General features: G+C 37.6%; 2 protein-coding genes across 3 annotated transcripts in view; one reads left to right on the top strand and one right to left on the bottom strand.

Annotated features, from left to right (window-relative positions):
• The window catches only part of GNAZ (G protein subunit alpha z), an 80,621-nt gene extending 66,232 nt beyond the window's left edge, over positions 1–14,389 (bottom strand). The window contains exons 1-2 of one of the 2 annotated variants that reach the window (XM_072879904.1): positions 13,912–14,389; positions 10,793–10,927 (exon numbers count right to left, since the gene is read on the bottom strand). The gene's annotated coding sequence lies outside the window, so the exon portion shown is untranslated. The remainder of the gene's footprint in view (positions 1–10,792; positions 10,928–13,911) is intronic. The other variant, XM_072879906.1, reaches the window with a different exon arrangement.
• RSPH14 (radial spoke head 14 homolog) overlaps positions 1–17,036 on the top strand; it is a 108,942-nt gene that overhangs the window by 76,685 nt on the left and 15,221 nt on the right. The gene's annotated exons all lie outside the window — the stretch shown is intronic.

The following is a 17,036-nucleotide window of genomic DNA, read 5'->3' as shown; positions in this document are numbered from 1 at the left end:
CACTCCATAACCCTAGAAAAAACTCAATATTTACATTGTTGGTCTGAGAATTCTTAAGCAAAAGAGTACTCCATGATCTACTTTCCCCAAAAGTACCCTTGTTCAAGCTGCTAGAGGCCTAACTCCTTCCTAAATTGCGTGGGGATCTTTAGTTAGAGTGGCACCCTTAGTCCCCGTCCCACTCCATGTTTCTCTGTGCTGGCACAAAGCACAGCTATTTCGTAACAGTGAGATAGGACACGGTGGTGAGTTTAGGCTAGGGAAGAGCAAACTTCATCCCTTCTGCTGCAAGTTGGTCCCAGTGCAACAAAGAACAAAAGAAACATGCAGCCAGAAAAAGTAATTAAGAAAGCACATGAGTCTGCAATTTAACAGATTAATCAATAGCTAGACAGGCATAACAAAAAAAGCCAAAACTTCAGCTCATTTTACATGTGAAGCAGTACTATAAATGAGTTTAGTCTTGGATGATAAAGGACAGTGAGCACTCTTCTGGCTTAAATTCAGTTCCAAATTTTCAACTACCAAAAAATCCTCTTTCTCTATTGTGTGGATTCAGTATGCCTTGCTGAGCTCCACATATTTTTTCCAAGCAGAAGTCTTCACTGGAACTAGAACTTGTGATGTCATTTGGGCTATACAAAGCAAAGAGTAAGAGTATCCCCAGTGATCTAGAAACAATCCTCCATCGCTTCTCTGCACTTTTCAAGGTTTTGTCCTTAAGATCAGAGACACTGATGATTTCCTAATACCTTTATTTTTATTGAACAGGCTCCCAGTATAGAAGTTGTCCATTGGTCTTTCTAACTAATCACATTTTTAATAACTAATTGGAATTTAAAAAAAAAAAAACCACCCAAAACACACAAGCTTAAGAGGTTCTCCAATTTTCCTGACAAGCCTGAAAGCTCTAATATTACATTCTGTAATTGTCCTCTAGAATTCCAGTTTTGTCCTACATAGCTTTATTATTTTTTCAGTAAGACAGCTTAAGCTGAATGTTTACAGTTGCTTTCACTAAATTTGTAATTATTTTCTATATCATTTAATGTCACGCACTACATTCAAAAGTTTTCCAGTCATTCAAAAGATAAAAACCTACCAACTTCTATACATTCAATACATGCTTGAGTAGCCTTCTACACACAGGAACTGAAAGACTATTGCCATAAATCACCACCTTTACCAATAACAGCCTCTCTATTGAAGTTCTGTACAGACCTATATAAACTAAGGGGGTTTTTTACTCACAATAAAGCAAAAAGGCCTTGGTATCCTGATGCATCAACTTCTTTAGCTACCATTTTCCCTCCACCAACATCCCCCTCTTAAAAAAAAGAAAACCAAAACAAACTAACCAAAACCACAAATCGCTACTACCATAAAGAATGTAACATCCTTTTCGAGGTTTGGCAGCTACTTGGGTTTCTCTTCAGTCTCTCCTTTCCAACTCCCTCTCTCTGGAGGGATGATCACACCATCCTCACACCCCAGCTGCAGTTACTGCAGTTACACACCCACCACCAGAAGCCAGAGGAATCTGAGTCGCTTTGTGCGGGCTCCTAACTAGGGATTATGAGAAGCCCTGCTAGCTTGTGCTGTTAAACATGCATCGAACATTAGAGAGCACTAGAGTGGTTAAATTCCTTTCAACACACTTTAAAAATGTCTTTTAATAAGCAAGTTGGTTGTGGATGAAGTGAGAGAAGGTGCAGCTTTAATTATCTGAAGAGACTAAAGGCCTAATTTATCCAGCGAATGCAGTTAGAGCAGCAGTACAAGCATCTCTAGCAATACTCTCAGCGTGTTTTTCACTGCTTATCCTCTGGAGTGGTTAAGTTTCTTAAATAACGTTAGGTTTTTCCTCTTATTCAACCTTGTTTTTTCAGCTGAGATCAAGAATATTTCTACTTGGCACTAAATGACATTGCAATATGAGCTACAGGAACTCCGCTTAAGTAGTTGTGGTGAAATGACAGCCTATGATAAGTGACACTTTGAGGTGAGAATATTCATAGTTCTTCCTCAGCAGAATAAATACCACTGTCATTGTTTAAGGGAAAAATAAGAATAAGAAACCCCAAACCCTGTAAAGTGCTATGGTTGTGATCCATGTAAGGGAAGTCTTTTAGCTGACTTCAGTGGGTTTTGAAATGAGCCTGTATCCTGTTTTGTATTTAAAATGTATTTAAAAACATTGCAAGTAGGATACCTAACTGCCAGCAACATAGACAGTTTTACTGATGAAAAGTTAGTATTTAGTGCATGATTCATACTCTTCTTGTATATGAATATCTAAAGCTGAAAATTTTGTAAGAAATAGATATGAAATTGAATAGTCTAACTTTCTGTTCCCCATTTTTGTATGATCTCATCATTACTGTATTACTAGCAGATACTGAAGCATGATCAGTATCATTATATTTTAAGATTAATTTCTTCCCTATATGCATGTGTTCCAAGCCTAGCTTCTGTTGGTATTCACTGAGCACATTTGTTCATAGGTCTAGCCAACCTTATAAGAACAGAAGCCAAATTTGACCACATAGATTTTGAGTCATACTGTGACAAAACCTAGTCAGGGTGGCTTCACATATTCATAGGGCTATACAGATTTTGTCAGTATCGTGGATCACTTCCATATCATTCTAAGAATAGATTTTTGTCTATAACAACAATAAAACAGTAGGTATTGTATAGTGGTTAATATTCACTATTTAAAAAATGCATAGGTAAGAAAATGAGCTGGTAAATATAAGTCCATCTATTGAGGATGCTTGCATGGATTTTTGATCTGGATATTTACAATAACGTAGGAGTGCCGCGATTTAGATTTGGCCAGGGAAAGTTTTTTTCAGCCTCAAGCAAGTTTGTAAATAGTTATTTTTCCTGAAACATATAAATGATAGACGGATTTATTTTTGTTATTAGAGATAAACCAAAATCCAATCACATTTTTCTTGATCTTTTGTTATTTTTCAGCTGTGCATTGGTAACTGTACTACTACTAGTATTAGCAGTTGTAGCTCCAAATTTTGTAACACATACTGGTGATTCTTTTGATGTTCTATTAACACTGCTAGTATTTGTGTGTGTGTGTACGTGTGCATGTGAAGAGAGAGGGGGAGGAGGGTAAATTACTAGTCCTATTCAAGTTTGTGTTGTATACGAGGACATTTTCAGCATTCAGATTTTTTCCCCATTACAAATTTTTTATTCCCTATAGTCCTGCAAACTCCCTAGCCATACAACTGCAATTTCTGTATTTTTACTAAAATCTGTGACTAGTTCTTTCTAAAACCTATGATAGTTCTGCATTTTTACTAATTCTTTAGATCTTAAATTCTGTCTCCAAATAATCTGTGCCTCCTATTGTACAAGTTCTCCTACGTTGAGGTCAGAAAAGTTTCCTTTTCGTATCACACCTCAGCTAGAATTGTCTCCTCTTCTTTAAGGTACCTAACTAATTAGCTCACCATTTTGTGACCCTTATTGTTTCATGCATTTTGTTTGAAGCAGGCTCTTGAATCAAATATTGAGAACTGATAGATTGATTTATGATACTACATACATGATCTACTGCTACTGTTAATAGCAATAAAAACAAATTTTGCAGGTTTTTCTGCATGAGGTAGTCGTAACAGCTTAAGTGAGAGTTTCACAAACCAGACAAATGTATGACTGTAACCACACAGTACGGGTTTAACAGCAGCATTTCAAATGGTTGCTCTTTTGTTCTTTTTACTCTGACATGTCTTCTTGACTCAAATAGCTGTGGCACTAAAATTATCTTAAAGCTGAAAGGTGCTAATCGAGCCTTTAGTTTATTCATTATTCAGCAACAGATCCTTAGTTATTAATTTCCCTTTTTTAGTATTACCAGAAAAAATTACTTATGGTAATACTGTATCCTACTATTAAGATGGCACTGAAAGCTGAAATTTTACCACTGATAAGAAGCCATGGATTCCTAAATATTCTAGTTAGCATTCTGCATTTCACACACATGAGATATGCAGGAAAAAAACTGATGACTTATTTCTTTTTTGCTCACTAAAAATCTACTGTTGATACTGTTGTAAAAACAATTCTGAGAAACAGGTACAGATCTGTGATAAGAAATAACATATATGCTGGAGGTTACTCAGAATGTATCCATACCTCAGTGGAAAGTTCATACACAAATTTCTCAGCAAGGCATATTAGATCAAAACAGTGCAAAAGCTATTGCAGCTGTATGGACTCCAGCTTCCAAATTCACACAAACTCACAAAGCAGATTCATCAAGTGGGGGCCAATATTTACAAGGCATAGCAGAACAACAATTTGTCTTGAAAACTTTGTTAAAAGAGTATGAGAACACCTCTGAGACCACTCAGACTACTCAGCTAGCAGGGGTGAGGTGGGGGGTCTGCATTTTCAGTGATCTGTTCTCAGGTACCACTGGTTAAGTATCATATAATTTATTGCTTGATAACTACTTGTAGCCTTCCACGATAATTCTACTTAAAAGCATAGGTTTTGTTATGTTTTGATTTATTTACAGCATACCTCAAGACTTTTAAGTTGAGGTATTGGAGTCAGTATTGTAACGAAGGAAAGATGACAAGGGTACTGCCTCCTAATGCTGTTTGTGACTTTTAAACAGCTTTTGCATCTTCATTGTTGCAAGGCTGAAAAATTCCCCACAGGATGCATCTTAGTAGTAAGAGAGTAACTCATTACCTAATATCAACCCAAAAAGCTGCAAACATTCCAGAAAGCAAGGCACATAAAATTTCTTACCTCTCAACTATAGGAAAATGCCTGACAAGGTATCTTCCTACCGCTACAAAAGCACAAATGAAGGAAATAGCTAAAGAGCTCACCACTAACTTAACTTTCAGCCCAACCCACCTTAAAGCAATTCAAATTTTGTTTCAATTTCTTCCAGCTGGCAGTAATCCCATTAAGATGCAATGCCAGTGACATACAGACCTACTAGCAGTCTCCTCCTCCCAAAGCATATTTTGCACCAAATACTTCAGCAGGAATAATGCAAACAATTTGTGTCGTCTCTTTGCCCACTGAAGATTCCATGCATCGGGGAGACATCCAGTAAAAGTTTTTAGTAGTTTTGCTCTTTTAGAGACACAGGAATGGCATAGAAATAGCAGAACAAGATTGTCATCATAATACTGACTGTGTCTCTTTGACTTTTCTGAGACCTTTTTTTTTTATTCCAGTTCTTAAGAATGAGGTACAATTTTGGTTTATATTTAAGATTCTCATGTCTGCCATTAAGTAGTGTAAATGGGTGCTGTGTACAAAAGTAATTTTGACTGTCCCTTCCCATCTTTTGTGTTGGTCGCAGGAGGGAGCTCATCCATACGGGTGAAATTTCTAAAGGCTTTTTAAAAAGTTAAAAGGAAGAGCCAAATCCTAGAAATTTTGCACACCTGCATTATTTTCTGAAATATTTTAATCTTGACCTTCTACTGTTTATATTCTGTTACTCTCCACTTGCCTCTGACCATAATACAAGCTGGAGAAATTATTTGTAGTGAAAAATAGCATTTCATATGGATTTTATAACTAGATAACTCTTCAAAAATATATCCTTTTAAATTACATCTTACAAAATATGGAATCTATAATTGATGATTCTGACAAAACAGATGCAGACACCAAGTAAACAATGAGATTGATATGCTCTTAATGTAACTCCATCAAATATAAATGTTCTTCACAACGTAGGTAAAGACAGATAATAAACAACATGTCTAAGAAAAATTCCATTTGCACATCATATCTCATAGCTGAATAAGAACAGTGCTGCAGATTGACAGCATTCCATCTGGCCTCCTTTAAAAAAATGTTTACAAGCACTTTATTATTTTCTTGAATTGACTTGTTTATGTAAGCTTTCAATGAGTTCTATGAAAAATTCTTGACAGATAAATCATGAAAACATAAAGTATCCAAAATCCAAAGTTACAGTCATATAGATAAGCTTTGATTAATCACAGACTACATATATTTGGAGAAATGCAACACCAAGAATAAGATACTGTACAGAGATACCTAAATACTGTATGTTGGCAAGACAATAATACATTCAAAATTCTCTCTGCTAATATTTTCATGTTTCACCATAACGTAAGTGAAACCAGGTTAATTTCTGGGGACTATGCACATTCCATTATCATTTACTCTGACATGTAGAAACCAAATCCAAACAGTTATTCTATAATATTTTGCTGCCCATATAAGGTGATGCACTTTTAATGCCATTCTTATTAGTTGTGATCAAAAGATTACATTATTCAACATAACTTTACAGCAAGAAGGAAAGTGTCTCAATTCTTTCACTCCCAGGTTATTTTCAGTGAGGAATAACAAGTCGTATCATCAGCAGGAGTTCCTACATTCTTTCAGGATTTTAATCAAATTTAGCCTTTCTTGATTCTGACAACTAAACTTATCACTTGTCTCCAGTCAGCTCATTTGGGTAATCCTATTCGCAATAATGTAGGGAGGCATCTCTAGCCTAATAAAAAATCTTTAGTTCAGACTTACAGGCGGAGTATGGAATGGGAAGTATGTTGGTTTTCCTGGACAATGACCCGTGCTTTCCCACTAATGGAAAAGAACAAGAACTCTTGCCTTTTTCAGTTGGCCACTGCCCTGATAATAACAACTAAAATTACTTTTTAAACATCTAAATACAGATATTCTTGAGCAGGGTTTTTTCTTGTATTTCAAAGGTAGTCCTATAGGTGATACTGGGTAATTGTTACTTGCTTGTTTATCTTATAGGTCCTTTTTTTGTGGAGTACTATAAACTTCTATTTGGTCAGCCTTTTCTACTTGATTCTTATGAAAGACTGGTGGAAAAGAAGCAATGTAGATTATAGGATCATGAGAAAGTACCTGACTGTCTTTGTACTCACCTGAATTTCACTTGGCTGATATTCTCTCAAAGGAAGATAATACTATTAGTAGAATTACTCAAAGAGGTAAGAAGGCAGGCAATTGTCCTGCTCACTGAGAAGTTCTCCCATTATTTGTTAATTAAGTCCACAGTACTTAAAGATACTCCCAGAGTTCCATGTGACTGTGTGCCCAACTTTCCCTTTAAAGCATACTTTTTGCTATAATAGGCATCACCCATTTCTTTCAGATCAATTCTTACAAAAATTACCGTGCCTAAATGATTTCTGAATTAGGATACTGCAGTATTTTCTACTTGGAGTTCATTGCTTTCCAGTATCAGAAGACACAACTAGAAGAGCAACATGAATTAGTCAAAAATACAGAGAAACTCAGACACTCCTAGTCTTGATCTGAATAGGGGGTCTGAAGTTTAAGATCTGAATAGGGAGGAATGGTTTTTCATGATCCAGCCTTCATTGCAGAGCCAGGTTGGAGCTGCCTAATCTCAGTATGAATTAGAACAGTTTCCAGGTACGATCCCAAGAGGCCACAATATCAGTGGCTGTTCTTGGTTTCCTTGACTGCAGAAGTGGGAAAAAGGGTAGAGTTGCTAGGCCAACAACACAACAAGGAGAGAGGCTTCTATCATCACAGACCAGGGTAATATCCTCTGTAAACATTTAATGTTAGTTTATTACCCACTTGCACTCGTAGAGAACGGGACTATAACAGAACCAATAATTCCGTTCTTTGTCTATGTGGTAGGTTATTACTCTATCAGTGTTCTGACTTCTATTACATAGAATTGCACTGTTCGGGACTGCAGTGTACAATCAGTCCTCTTGGGGAAAATGGAGAATTGCAATTTGCAGTGTTAAAAGTCACAGATTCCTACCTCTTGTTGATGTTGGTGCCTGATACTTACATTTGTTTAGACCACTATATATTTACTTGACCTGTGAAATCAAATAATATTGTACTGATATAATAAGATGCACTGATGTGCACATCAGCCTAAAATCTTGCCATATTTAAAACAACAATTGCTAATCCCTTGAATTAATACATTGTTGAAATTAGTAGCCAAGAATTTGTTCCTGTAACTTAAAAAAAATTACATGAAGTCTTCAGTATTCTTCTTTTTGTGAGCACACTTGCAAAAAGCAAACTTGACACACCTATGTAATCACAGTCATGAGGCAAAGTTCAGATTTGCTTTTGGGAACATTCACAGCAGGAAACGTAATCAGAGGACTTATGCACATCTAGTCACGGAACAGAAACAATATGAAAATAGAACAATTGTTCAAATGTGAAGTAGGCTAGCCTTAGAATTTTAAATACCAACATAAATGTCACTGAATTACAAATTAAGGTAAGTTTATCTGTTCATGGACATAAATAGATTGAAAAAGAGGTTAAAAACATGTCTCTGAAATGCCTGATTAAGGTGAGATTCTACCATTACTGAGCAATACAAAATGAAAGCTCAATAGGTTCTTAGGAATTATGAGAATATATAAATATCTGCCAGTTACAAAATGGCTTCTATTATAGCACCCTGACTCTGCCAAACTTTAAAGGCCAGGCACAGAAAGGCATCTTGAGAGAAAAATCTTCTTGTCAAGACCCAGTTGCAACAAAGGTATTTTGTGGGATGCTATCAACTTGGTGGCAGTACAGAGAGATGCTCCAGTGCAAGTGTTTATTCTGGTATATTTTAGTTTAGAATTGATTTGGCTAGCATCATATGCATTAATTTGCTGATGGCTTTTAGTACTTTAAATGATATAGAAAAAACTTTTCTGTAGTATTGGTTTGAATCCTCTCCCATAGCATAAACACTAGGGAAGGTCAACAGTTAATATCCTGGACTTTCTTTCCTCATAAGACATCCAAACTGAAAAAACCACTTTAATTCACATATATGTATAAATGGATATTATATATCCAAATGAAATCGTATTTTGTTAATATTTGGAATATTAATACATTCCAAATATTTGGATTATATGACTTGGGCTGGTAAGTATCCAGAGAATAAACTTTTTATTTAAAAAAAACAACCTAATAACTGAAATTGTATTATTTTCAGAAAGATGTTCCCTTAGATGATACATAGGTATCCTTTTGAATCATACATCTATTTCTGTTTTAAAGCAAGAAGTATAATAACCAGGTGCATACCCCATCCAAACAGCAAGCCCTGCCAGAGCTAAACATTCAGCTGTGTTTTTGTTACTATGCCATGACACTTTCATCTGAATTGATTACAATTCAGTTGAATTGTGTTTTTTCCTTCCACAACACAACTGCGTCAACTGTATTTGTGCATCAACACTTGATATGCTGTCTAATTCTATTTGCGTTGATGCATTTTGTGAAGATAAAGATAGTTATTCCACATTGTCTCGATAAGGTTTGAAAATATAGAAAGCAGGCACACAAAATAAGGGTAGAAACACACTGGGAATGTATGCTAGAATACTGCCTGGCGTACTAGGAAAAACTGGATAAAAGATTTTGATTACTTATACTGTTTTAGTGAAGTCTTCCCTCCACAATACAACAGCATTGTTAAGATATATTTAGAGGAAGAAACCAGCGAGCCTAGTTACTATCAAAGAAAACAGGGTTGGTAGGTAGGGAGTAGCAACTGTATTATGACTTACAAATATTTATGGTGAACCATGAAAATATCTTCATAATTAACTAGTTAAGATTGGTTAAATGTTACAATATAGACAGTAAGAGTGGGATTCATCTGTCCAGATTTAGCATATGCATGTAGGTGGCTACCTCTGAGCTAGTCACTCAGTGCTTCCTTTGCAGGCACTGGAGAGAAATAGTCATTTCCAGAGGTCAGTTCATCTCAGACTAAGATAGTGGTCAAAAACTAGTCTGATTAATTGCATTGTAGGTATCTCTTTGTCTCTCCATCAACTATAAGGGAAGCCTTAACAACTACTCCGTATGTACATGTCCATGTTATAGGTATCTAAAAGTGATGAGAATAATTCCTCCCAACTGCCAAGTCCGGGGAATTACTTCTTAATAAATCTACTGTAAAAATATCAGATTAACAAGTTGTAGTTCCTAAGAAATTATTATTCGCTTTCTGGTCATTATCATTCATATATGTGGGCAAAATGAATATTTAGAATTTGAATTCAGTTTTTCAAATTTGCCTCTTTATGTTTTTCTGTTGGCCAACATGATCACTGGTAATTTCAGGGGCTATTTCTGCAACATAGAATTGTCTGGAAATGTTATCACACTTGTCTTTTTGATGTGATGACTTAGCAATCCAGAGGAGAAACAGCCCTCTGGTATAAGGGGCTTAAAGAGAAAACAAGGGCAGAAGAAAACAGAATTTGTTGGGTAAAACTGTGTTCTCAAACGATACATTGGATGTCCAATACTAAATAATAAAATGGGATTCTGGAGAGAGCTGAGTTTCTGCTGAACCATAGATAATGCTCTGAGCTACAGAAGTAAAAAAAGACATGGAAAGCTGTTGCCTTCTGAAATTTTTCCATGTGTTTTTTTTAGCTGTGATTTTAAATGTATTTAATAGTAACAAATGTTTGAAGTCTAGGTAACATAGAAATGGTGGCCCACATCAATAATCTGTTCCTTCCATCCTACTTTACCAATGCCCTTCAGTGTTAGTGAAAAGCAACAGTTGAGAGAGGAGAGTGTCTCTGTAGCTTTCATTTCAAGGGTTAAATTGTGTCCTTGATTACACTAGCATAAAGCTAAAATAACTTAATGTATGTTTTAAATGTATGCTAATATGTATCAACTCCAGATTTAATAACAGAATAAATAAAAGCTGAATTTAGCCCTTCTCTGTCATGTTGTGTATTCCACATACCTTAAATTGCCAGGGGACTTTGAGAAGAGAATCAGTTTTAGTTGTTTTGGATCAGTCTAGTTTTTCGCTTTTGTGATTATTCTTTCGTCAATATGGTAGTTGAAAATTGGACTTCTTAATCACCACTCTTGGATTCTGGAAAGTTTAATAAAAGTGTGAACTTTGAATATAACATACAAAGTATAAGTCAAATTCTCCTCTCAAGTAGACTGAAGGGAATCTATTAATGGATGTGGATTTATTCTGGATACTTTGGGGATCACAAGGAACAAAACTTAGTCTTGTTTTTTAATAAAAATAGGACAATTTTTCTCACCAAGTATAAATAATACAATTGTATCTAAGTATGCCAGTATTTTGATTTTGAAGGGCTTTGGTTTAAAAGTTCTCTTAGATAAAATAAAATAGCTAATTGCTTGTGTAGTAAGCTGTTACTGCTGAAGGTGGGTAATGTCAACCTTAACAGCATTTGTGGGAATAACACTACAATTTTCTAAGTAAAAAGAATATGATTAAAATCACTGATAATTTACAAATTAGAGTTTGTGATGCAAGTAGAGACTTACTGAATTTGTCATTGAGACAGTGACCTCACTGAAATCAGCTATAAAACTGTTCAACATTGTTGTTCCTAGAGGGCATGGGAGAACCTGATCAGTGAAACTATGCATGCTCGTATTGAGCCTGGGCTCCCTCCCACTGAAATTAGTGACAAAACTTCCAATGACTCCTGTGAAAGCAGGACCAAATCTTTAGCCAGAAATAGTCAGATTCAAGTTGCATTTTCAGTTACATAAATCTGGAGAATCTCTTCTGAAATAAGTGGAATTACTGTGATTTAACCCAAAGGAATTGAGACTATTTTTCTGTAATTAATGAGGGGGAGGGAGAAAGAGATCTCATTCCCTTGTATTGCCTCACGACTGCGTATCAACCAAGACGCTATCTGCTGTCAAAATCCTTATCTGCTTAAGCTGGAGAGGAAGAGCTGACTTCACCATTTAGGGATTTAAGCTTTTATTGTCTACTGAATTTTCTGTTGTCCTTATCCCTCCACTTATCCCCTTCCCCACTGCTCAGCAGGTAGATTCCTTGAGAAGAAGGGACAAATTTCTGTTTTCTGGTTCTGTCTAGGTTTCTTAAAATTTAATGTACCTCATTCCATCAACGTGTAATCTGAACTGAGACAACCAGAATACTTTCACTTCAGTCCTTCAGAACTACCTGGCTGGTTTTTTTAGATTATCATAGTTAAATTCAAAGTCAAGGCCTGTAGCTGCAACAGGGAGCTGTACTGAAGGCTTACTAAATTCAAGGTAATACCTCCAGAAGAGTCATTCAACTCTGTTCACCAGTGGTCAATGAAGTGACAAGCATATAATCCTCAGACGGAGGTGTAGCGTTCTTTATCTAGCACACGGACTTTATTCATCTCTGTGAGGTCCATTGTCAGAATGAAATCTCCATGGCCTTACATAGAATTAATCTGCTTTTCTTTCCTTATAAGCATGCATATGCACACAAAAGTGGGATTCTTCTTTGAAAATGCAAGTCAGTGCTTTGGTAATGGGTGATATAATGAGATTTTCTCCTAAAAGTGCCATATAACTAAAATGTTTTCTTTTGATTGCACCCATCACTGGCTTCTTGAAGACTGGAACTTCATTCTTCTATACACATAGGCCTGTCCTGTAATAATGTCCTCTATCCAAGGGCAGGGATCTGTGCTTTTTGCATGACAGCTTCCAACCAAATGATCTGATGGAGACAGCCAAGTTAATGGCAAAAAGCTCTCTACTCTGCAGAGCTGTATCTCTTCAGCTAGCAAATATGTGCCCTATTGAAGAAAGGCCACTATTTCTGCCTATAATGGCACCTAAGCCATCAGCTCAGACTTCAAATGTCTATATCCATAAAGTCAGAAACAATTTCCCCTAAGGAAGTACAAAATACATGCTCATTTTTATTCCTTCATGATCCACAAGTAGATGCTCACAGTACTGTGTTTTTCTACGTGACCTGCTGTTGTAACCTTTGTGGATGAAATTTTGACAGCCACCCGAAGGGTGTGACCCACAATGGCACAAAATAGGGGGCCAAAATAAAAATCAAATTGTGGGTGTAAGAGTATCAGTAAATGGATATGAAGAAATGCTGAAGGGAAAACGAGTGAATTTTTCTCAAATCTTGCACAGGAAAATGTTGTTGAGATAGGTCACTAGCCTACAGAATAAGTACCGCAAGAACACACATTAAGCAGCTTCTACAGTGAAACAGCCAAAACCAGATCAGATCAGTACTACTACCAGAAATTAAACTGACATGTATTTGTCTGTAGTGCTCTCAGCTAACATGGAAGGGTTGGGGTTTTTTGTGTATGAATCACTCACCCAAAATGCAAATGCAAAGATACCAAAAAACTTGTGGTTCGCAACTGCAGATGGGAGCCGTCCACAGGTGCAGATTAATATAACAAAACCTCCCCATTCCTTCACATGCATGAGCACACAGGAAGAGGTAGAGCATCCAAGCTCCGCAGAGCCACACATCCTTAGAATGAGCAGATGCGACTGTTACAGGGAAGATTTATTAAAGAAATTCAGCAGCTAGGAGCCTTTTCTGATGGAACGTTAGCCAGTCTGCATTTCCCTGGGAGGAGGTGCTACATAGCGTGGAGGTTCTTCTCCCAACAAGCGGAATCTAATGGATTATCTTTCTGAATCATTACGAGAACACAACGGATCTTAGTAAGGCTCAGGTATTGGGTATTAATGGGTTACAGTCCAGGTGAGGAAAGGGAGAAGACTTAATTTTGTGAAAAAGGGATCAAGCTGAAGCAGCAGCTGATAGAAGGCCAGTACCCCTTGAGAAGGTCATTTTTACTGTATCAGCAGCCTGCCTCCCCTTACTATTTTTTCTCTACACACAGCGAAATATTTCTACCTCACAGTGACATTCATCTTTTCTTTCACCCAGCAAAAGCATAGAGTATTGTTTCAAAAAGACATCTTTTTCTCCTTGCTTTAGAAGTCCCTTTTTATTTTGGAAATATGTGGAGAGGGAAACGTTCATCGCTAAACTGATTTAAGAGAGAAAGGAATGCAGAATATTTCACTCACCTCTTCAGCACCAGGCAGGCAGGCAGGCAGCCTCCACCTCCTCAATCCATCAGTACCAACGCTCGCATCCACTGACGCTTCTCCTCTCTGCTTTGGCCCTTTTTCACATCAGCATCTGTGCTTTGCAGCGAGCGGCACACCACGGCTGCAGCCACTAGCCCCGCAGCCCGAGCAGGGGGAAAAACCTGCCCTTTCTCATTTTCTCCCTAGAACAGAAAATTCTCAGAAAACGGGTTTTTCTCAAGGCGGTACGGGAAACCTTGTCCGGTGGCCCCCCGCGGGAGACGGGGAGGCGCTCAGCGATCTCGCCGGGAAGCCGGGGCAGGGGGAGCGCGGGGCTGGCTCTGGAGGAGGAGGCGGAGGCTGCCAGCCCGTTTCCAAGCCAACGGCGGGGGGTACCGCGGGCGGGGAAGCGGCGGCGCGGCCGGCGGGCGGCTCCCGGGGCCGGCGGCGGCTCCCGCCCGGGGCTGGCCGGGCCCCGCAGCCCCCGCGCCCCCGCCCCGCTCTCACGGAGGCTCCGTGGCGCGTAGGGAGCCAAGCGTTGGCGGGTGGGTTTGTGGTTTTGCTCCCCGTCTCGTACGCGGTCTTGCACTCACGCGTTACATAATGTGCATGCACGTACGCGGGCCGTTTCCCTGTGTTACGGGCTCTGCCTGTCTGCACAAATGCAGCTGTCTGCCTGGCTTGATGTCGCGGTTCCATGTTTTCTGCAGCAGTGCAGTTCGTGGCTCTGCCAGGATTATGATTTTTATGATTAATTTCGCAATGCATATTTTAGGGGACTGATGAAGTAGAGGGAACAAGTCACATACGTGCTAGAGTGATGCAATCGAGGGTAAAGGGAGGAAAAACAGTTCGTTTAGTTACATGGAATTTATCTACTGTTTGCATTCCACTTTTTCCATCGCCCAGTTGCTCTCGGTGCTGTGCATATGTTTTCTTCTGCTTTTCCCTTTCTCCCTTTCTCTTTTCCTGTCTGTTGCATTTGTGTATGTGTAATGTACTACAGCTTTTTTTTAAGTAATGATGAGTATAATTTTCTTTTTATCTCATTAATGGATTTACCCTATTTATATTTTACATTTTTTTCTAGTGTCTTTTTCCTTTTGGCCATACTACAATACTAGTTGCATTGTTGAATCTGCAGCCCTGATCAAATAGCTATGATTTCTGCCTACACTGCTGATTTTATAAACATAATTTGTTACTGATACACTTCTGCTGGAGACGGCAATAGAGACTTTCAGACATAAACGGAACGCAGGCATTTTTTTCCCACAATAAGGCTAACATAATACAGTCCAGAAAGCATCTGATTCCTGTAAGTAATGTCACTTCCAGTACTGATATTATCAGCAGAGCTGTAGCATCAATGAATTATAATAATGAAATATTTTAGTGTAAAACACAATGTAGCAACATTATTTTTCTTGCACAGATATGAGCACCATGAATCAGTATACCGTGTGAGGGAAATTGTCCTATAAGTAATGAATCTTAGGTCTTGTTCACACTAGAAGAGTTTGACAGTACATCTAGACTGGCAAAGTTGTTCTGGTAAAATCCTAGCATTTAAAAAAGAAATGTCATATACATAACTTGCATTGTTCTCCCAGCAAAATGATAATACTAAATCATAAATTTGCCCTGCTTTAATAAAAAATATAATCTCTACAGTTTTATTTTTACATTGTAGCTTTCATTATATATGCACATATGTCTTTTGGTGCATTTATATGATCAGATAGTGCTCAATTTTAAAATTCCAATAGTGATTTGTTTTTCAGATGTACTCTTTACTTGCAACGGCATAAATCCCTGATATAGTTATGTTGGCAAGGGAATAGAATTAAAAATTGTATCTGCAGTAACTGAGTAGTCTAGATAATAGGATAAAAGAACAATAACAAGGTGTACAGGTTTAATCTGCTATTCCATAAAGAACAAGTAGTTACTATAGAAACTGTCACATTACATGTATCTTCAGTATAGTACTTCATACATGAGAAAAAGCATCTTCCACACATTAACCAACTTTGGCAGAAATAACAGCATCAACTATCATCATCCTGGGTAGGAAGATCATCGTTCACATGCTTTCTACAGATTTCATCACTTTTAGGCATTTTCAGTTGATACAGCAAAATGCTTGCTTTCTTGCAGTTTTGAGGGAGGCACCTAACTGTAGATCAAATTTTGTCAGTGAAGGAATTACGAGCATGCAGTATGTGAGTAATGGAACAGGTCTTTCTCTGATAAGTTTAGGTGTTATTATTTCAACACCACAGTATGGGAGCTTGCTGTTAATTAACAGCAGAGTTAAAACCCAGCTCATCTGAAAAATCAGTCAGCAGATATGTCTAAGTTTTCTTCAGTCTTACCTTGTCCTGCATCCAGAAATTCTCAGTTAGGGCCTTTCAGCATGCATTGATTGCACTACATGTAGCTAAGCTCCCACAGGAATTTAAACAGAAATATATGTCTCAAAATAGCATATATGGGTGATTAAATGCCAAAGTCAAATGGCATATAAAAACAGTTCTTTAGCTCAGTACTCTAAATGTTGTTCTTTGTATATAGATAGATTGAAAACACACAAATACATACTGAAAGTGAATAGTTTGTGTTACTTTTTTTTGCCTGGAAACAGTAATTTGAAAGAACCATGATAATCTGACTGGATTCCTGCTCCCTCTTCCATGTCAGGCAGGTCACCATTTTTTCCCGTATCAGAGCAGGTTTTAGTTTGAAGGGAGTAGCATTGGACTGTTGAGGTGTAACATCTAGTACACAGCTTACTGGAACCCTTAACTGCACAAGTTTCATTCAACTTACCAGTGCTACTCATGACCAAAAGCCAAATCCTTGCCTGTTTACTGTTGCTTTCCGTTCGGGATCAACCAAAATAGATGCATTCATACACATTTAGTTTGAAGACAATAGCACTAAAACAGAAATGTGCTCTTAAGTGGAAAATCCTATAGGCATTTTTCTAATCAATTACCCTTTATTATACCATGACAACATCAAAATATTTATATGCACACAGGCAATGTTCTTGGTGAATGTACATGTCCAAATGATAGAGGGTAAATTGAGAGGCCACATCTGGTCTGTAATAAAAA

The sequence above is a fragment of the Ciconia boyciana genome, chromosome 15 (assembly GCF_034638445.1).
Source record: "Ciconia boyciana chromosome 15, ASM3463844v1, whole genome shotgun sequence".
In the NCBI taxonomy this organism is placed as follows: Eukaryota; Metazoa; Chordata; class Aves; order Ciconiiformes; family Ciconiidae; genus Ciconia; species Ciconia boyciana.
Note: the sequence above shows the minus strand (reverse complement) of the source record. Positions and strands in the feature narration are given on the sequence as shown.